Source organism: Nematostella vectensis, chromosome 12, assembly GCF_932526225.1.
Source record: "Nematostella vectensis chromosome 12, jaNemVect1.1, whole genome shotgun sequence".
NCBI lineage: Eukaryota > Metazoa > Cnidaria > Anthozoa > Actiniaria > Edwardsiidae > Nematostella > Nematostella vectensis.
Window position 1 is genome coordinate 5,038,981 of NC_064045.1, and position 6,339 is coordinate 5,045,319.

Genomic DNA, 6,339 nt, shown 5'->3' on the forward strand with positions numbered 1-6,339 from the left:
TGTGTGTGGAGGGGGGGGGGGGGGTATTGGACATTTTCGATGAAAGTTCGATATGCCCCACGAACACAACAACAGACACACGCGCCAAGGTGACCTATTTCCAAAACACCACAACAGATTATGATGATGATGATGATGATTATGTTTTATTGATACCATATAACTTTACATAACGTTACATAGGTTGTTTAACCAATACATTTCTATACTTCCTTTCCTTATTATATTTCCTTTTTTTCTTTTCTTATACACATACACAGAAAAATGTGCTTTGCAACAGCCTTTTGCACCTTTTTTTTGGCGGGTTTGATTAAGAGTAGATGAAAAAGCTGTTCATTAAATACCAAGGGGGGGGGGGGGGGGGGGTTGGAGAGAAGATTTTTACTCACGACTGTACACAGGACCCGAAATGATCCAAGGACCCGAAACGATCCCCAAAAGTTCCCCACATGATCTTGGGATCCGAAACGATCTCCAGGAGTCCTCAAAAGGAACTCCAAGGAATTGCAGTAATGGACAAACAAAAGGAATGTGGAAGGATTGTCTTTCAGTTTTAAAAACTCATGAAACATTTTAACGTTATTTGTGATACAACCAGGAAACTTACATTAACTAAAACCATAGCATTAAGATTTTAATACACGACTGCGCGGGAAATACAGTGCTTGAGTCAGAAATTGGGGTCAAATGACGATTCCTGTGATAGTTATTTGAAGAACCAGGCGTGAATAAATATTAAAAGACTTAAAAGAAAGTCTCCACATCGATCCACAGATAAAACATAAGGTTATTCTTAGGTTACTTTGTGCATGTTTGTTTGTATTCGATGAATGAAAGACCTATCATGAGATCATGCAGGGTTGTACGGCCGACTACATGAAGGAAATTCAAAACTCACATAAATATTGCTTTCAACTAAAGCCACATCTTGCAACGGTAGTGAAAGGGTTGTTCGAGTGCATTACTCAGTGTGCTTTTGTCATTCCGCCATCTTCTCGGCCAAACCGGCTGCCTAAAATGTGTCGGTAAATATTCGCTCATGTGAACATGGATTTCGTGGTGAAATATACGTTTGATTGTGAAATGAACATGGAATCAAGGAGTGATGTTTACCGGAAACGAGATATATATATTGTCAGAGTCATGTGACGGAACTGTAAATGTTTTTAGTGTGATGGAAGGTCAACAGTTTGGTTGTTCTGAGCAATTAAAAGTGTATTTGTTTTGGACTCTGTTTATGGGTTTACCGCCGGGGCAAAACCCTCAATTACGCTTTAAGATTTGCAAGTGATTTCTTCTGCATTCCCTTTGTCTATTACTGCAATTCCTTGAGGTCGATGTCGGGGACTCCTCGGTATGGTTTCGGGTCCCGGAATCACTTTGGGTACTTTTGGGTATCATTTCGGGTCCTGGGATCGTTTCCTGTACAAATCTTAAAATTTTGGAGCCCCCCCCCTTACATTGTAAATTTTTTCGTTGCCCCCCCCCCCCTTTTCGGAACCCCAAAATTTTCTGAGCCTCCCCCCTTACAACCTCAATAAACAAAAAAGGCTTTAAATCTGGAAAAAGAATACTGCGAAGTTGCTCTTCTTGTCCGAGTTGATGATCTAGTCGGTGCTAGAAGAAAAAGTGAAGGAAGTTAAACACCGGCTGTAAAACAGGAGACAAGCCTTGTATGATGTGAACCACATCCCGAAATCTTGGGCTGCTAGTGAGATTACGTTTATAGGTTAATACATGCCACTGAGGAGAATCTCATTTCAATTCATTCTGCGATTTTTAACACATAAATCTAGCACTTATTAAATTTAATTTAATAAGTGCTAGATACAACAGCGACAGCGTTGCAATTGAAGAAGGGAAGAGGGTGGTCAAAAGAAAAAAAAGGAGCAAAGAAAGAAGAAAGTTAGAAGAAGGTAAAATGCTGCCAAGAAGCTTGCGCATAAACTTGTTTTCCAACTCCATACCACAGATTTTGCGAATCGAGTCATGTCAGTAGAGGCTGAAGAAAAGGTCAGCACCCGTAGACTCGGGAAAACTTAACTGCTACCAAGGTTTCTTCTAAAGGTGATCGAGTATCTAATCATAAGGCTGGTGCATTTGATGATGAAGGTGAAGCTCAATGGCTCATGGATGTGCTCTCAGCCAGAAAGGCATCGAACTCAAAGGCATCATCATATGAAAAACAGACATACAAAACATCAGAGAGGAGCTCGGACACAGATTAAAAGACTTGGATCATTTAAATGCAGCGCTTGTAAAACGGGAGCTAATCTTTTAAAACTATTTAATACATTTAAATGAAGAATCCCTGCGATTGCTATTTCGGGAAGATGTCTTGAATCATTTTTTTTTTATAATAAGATCTTATACAAACAAGTCTAAACTAAATATGAATGGAAGTTGTAGTACTTATAGCCGTCTATTATTTCCACGTTTAAGCGCATAACGGCCCGTCCATACTAAAACGGATTCGTTTGAATCCGTATACCTTTTGATACGTTTAGGCCTTCCGTCCACACTAACACGGATTCGTTTGAATCCGTATACTTGTTGATACGTTTAGGCCTTCCGTCCACACTAACACGCGCGCTGGATCCAGCGAATCCAAATACTTTTGAAAACGCCGTCGAAAGAGAATAAAAATGAATCGGTATACTTTGGTCCGTAGTGTGGACAGTCGGATCCGTATCAAAATGAAAACGATGGCGTCATATCGCAGACGCGCGCTGCTTCGAGCATGCGCATATCATTAAAGAGGACGTCACCCCGTACCTTTCAGCGTTTTCAAACGTTTGAATCTGTGTTAGTGTGGACGACCCCTTAGATCACATTTGGGGCCGCTTTAGCGCTGTTCTGTGAAATTTAGAATTCTCTTTATATAAATCGCTTAAACGTGGAAATGATAGACGGCTATAAGTACTACATCACGTTGGATTGAATTTATTACATTTTTATGAGGAATACTTGCATAAAGTAACAACTCCATATGTTCTCTCTAAGCCAGTTCAGAGTTTGAGAAAAGACGCGGGGAGACTGGGTCAAATCGATCGAATCGGACCAAGTGAGCGATTTTGCAGAAGAGTTTGTATGGCGGTTTCAGTGAGCTAATTTGGTCGACTTCCGCTTGCAAAACACCGATGAAAACACGCAACAACAATTAACTTTGGTACCTCTGTTAAAACCAAAATGATTTTCGTCCACAAAATTCAAGTAATATTTTTGCTTAACATCTAAGAACAATATTGATTCGAATTTACGGCATAAAAATTGAAACGGCAATTCAACCGATGAATTTTATACTCCGATTCGGAGTTCGCCGATAAACTTTTACAGTATTTGAGTGAAGGAATGACTCAGGGTACTCAGAAAATCGTTCCATAGAAATACCTTATGCGCCTAATCCATCCCACATTGCCCCCTATACGAAGTAATATAAATTTCTCACTTGTGGCAATGAATGATTTCGCCATATCTTTTAAAGCTGTTTTGTAGAAAGGATTTTTCTCCAAGACCAATACAAACTCTCTTGTGAAATCGGTCTTTTTGGTCCGAAATAGCCCAGTACCTCGCGCTATTTCTTAAACTCTGAACTGGCTTATTAACGGTCAATGAGCCGGTCGGTTCAAATTACTCATTGAAAGAGCCTGGGCTACCTGTGATTGCCTTACTTTTGCATGGATGATTACTTTAATAACATGGATATTACGATGTTTTTTAGCATCCCTGTGTTCCATCTCTTTGTATGTCTGGACATGAGTGCAATCCTGCAAGTAACGCTGATGGCTATCAATGCACTTGCTAAGCGGGGTACACGGGAACATATTGTGAAGGTGAAATATTTACACAAGAACATTTATGAAGTTAAAGTGTTGTTTACACAAAAACACATTGTGAAGGTGAAGTGTTTACACAAAAACATTTATAAAGTCAAATGTATTACAAAAGGACACATTGTGAAGGTGAAGTGTCCCACAGGAGCACATTGTGAAGGGGTGGAGTGTTCCACAGGAACACATTGTGAAGGGGTGGAGTGTTCCACAGGAGCACATTGTGAAGGTGGAGTGTTTGGACATGAGCACATTGTGAAGGTGGAGTGTTCCACAGGAACACGTTGTGAAGTTTAAGTGTTTGGACAGGAGAACATTGTGAAGTTTAAGTGTTTGGACAGGAGCACAATGTGAAGGTGGCGTGTTCCACAGGAACACATTGTGAAGTTTAAGTGTTTGGACAGGAGCACATTGTAAAGGTGGAATTATTCACAGGAACACATTGTGAATATTAAGTGTTTGGACAGGAGCACATTGTGACGATGAAGTGTTCCACAGGAGCACATTGTGAATATTAAGTGTTTGGACAGGAGCACATTGTGAAGTTTAAGTGTTTGGACAAGAGCACATTGTGAAGGTGGAGTGTTCCACAGGAACATATTGTAAGTTTAAGTGTTTCGACAGGAGCACATTGTGAAGGTGGAGTGTTCCATAGGAACACATTGTAAAGGTGGAGTGTTCCACAGGAACACATTGTGAAGGTGGAGTGTTCCACAGGAACACATTGTGAAGTTTAAGTGTTTGGACAGGAACACATTGTGAAGTTTAAGTGTTTGGACAGGAGCACATTGTAAAGGAGAAGTGTTCCAAAGGAGCACATTGTAAAGGTGGAGTGTTGCACAGGAACATATTGTGAGGTTTAAGTGTTTGGACAGGAGCACATTGTGAAGGTGGAGTGTTTGCACCAGAACATTTATAAAGGTAAAGTGTTTAAACAGGAGGACATTGTAAACGTGGAGTGTTCCACAGGAACACATTATGAAGTTAAGTGTTTGGACAGGAGCACATTGTGAAGATGGAGTGTTCCACAGGAACACATTGTAAAGGTGGAGTGTTCCACAGGAACACATTGTGAAGGTGGAGTGTTCCACAGAAACAGATTGTGAAGTTTAAGTGTTTGGACAGGAACACATTGTGAAGTTTAAGTGTTTGGACAGGAGCACATTGTAAAGGAGAAGTGTTCCAAAGGAGCACATTGTAAAGGTGGAGTGTTCCACAGGAACACATTGTGAGGTTTAAGTATTTGGACAGGAGCACATTGTGAAGATGGAGTGTTCCACAGGAACACATTGTGAAGTTTAAATGTTTGGACAGGAGCACATTGTGAAGGTGGAGTGTTCCACAGGAGCACATTGTAAAGGTGGAGTGTTCCACAGGAACACATTGTGAGGTTTAAGTATTTGGACAGGAGCACATTGTGAAGATGGAGTGTTCCACAGGAACACATTGTGAAGTTTAAATGTTTGGACAGGAGCACATTGTGAAGGCGGAGTGTTCCACAGGAGCACATTGTAAAGGTGGAGTGTTCCACAGGAACACATTGTGAAGTTTAAGTTTTTGGACAGGAGCACATTGTAAAGGTGGAATGTTTCACAGGAACACCTTGTGAATATTAAGTGTTTGGACAGGAGCACATTGTGACGATGAAGTGTTCCACAGGAGCACATTGTGAAGGTGGAGTGTTCCATAGGAACACATTGTGAAGTTTAAGTGTTTGACAGGAGCACATTGTGAAGGTGGAGTGTTCCACAGGAGCACATTGTGAAGGTGGAGTGTTCCACAGGAACACATTGTGGGTTTAAGTGTTTGGACAGGAGCACATTGTGAAGGTGGAGTGTTTTACAGGAACACATTGTGAGGTTTAAGTGTTTGGACAGGAGCACATTGTGAAGGTGGAGTGTTCCACAGGAACACATTGTGAGGTTTAAGTGTTTGGACAGGAGCACATTGTGAAGGTGGAGTGTTCCACAGGAGCACATTGTGAAGGTGGAGTGTTCCACAGGAGCACATTGTAAAGGTGGAGTGTTCAACAGGAACACTTTGTGAATTTTAAGTGTTTGGACAGGAGCACTTTGTAAAAGTGGAGTTTTCCACAGGAACACATTGTAAAGGTGAAGTGTTTGGAGAGGAGCACATTGTGAAGGTGAAGTGTTCTACAGGAACACATTGTGAAGTTTTAATGTTTGGACAGGAGCACATTGTGAAGGTGGAGTGTTTCACCGGAACACATTGTAAGGTTCAAGTGTTTGGACAGGAGCACATTGTGAAGGTGGAAGGTTTAACAGGAACACATTGTGAAGTTTAAGTGTTTGGACAGGAGCACATTGTAAACCACAGGAACACATTGTGAAGTTTAAGTGTTTGGACAGGAGCACTTTGTAAAAGTGGAGTTTTCCACAGGAACACATTGTGAGGTTTAAGTGTTTGGACAGGAGCACATTGTGAAGGTGGAGTGTTCCACAGGAACACATTGTGAAGGTGGAGTGTTCCACAGGAACACATTGTAAGG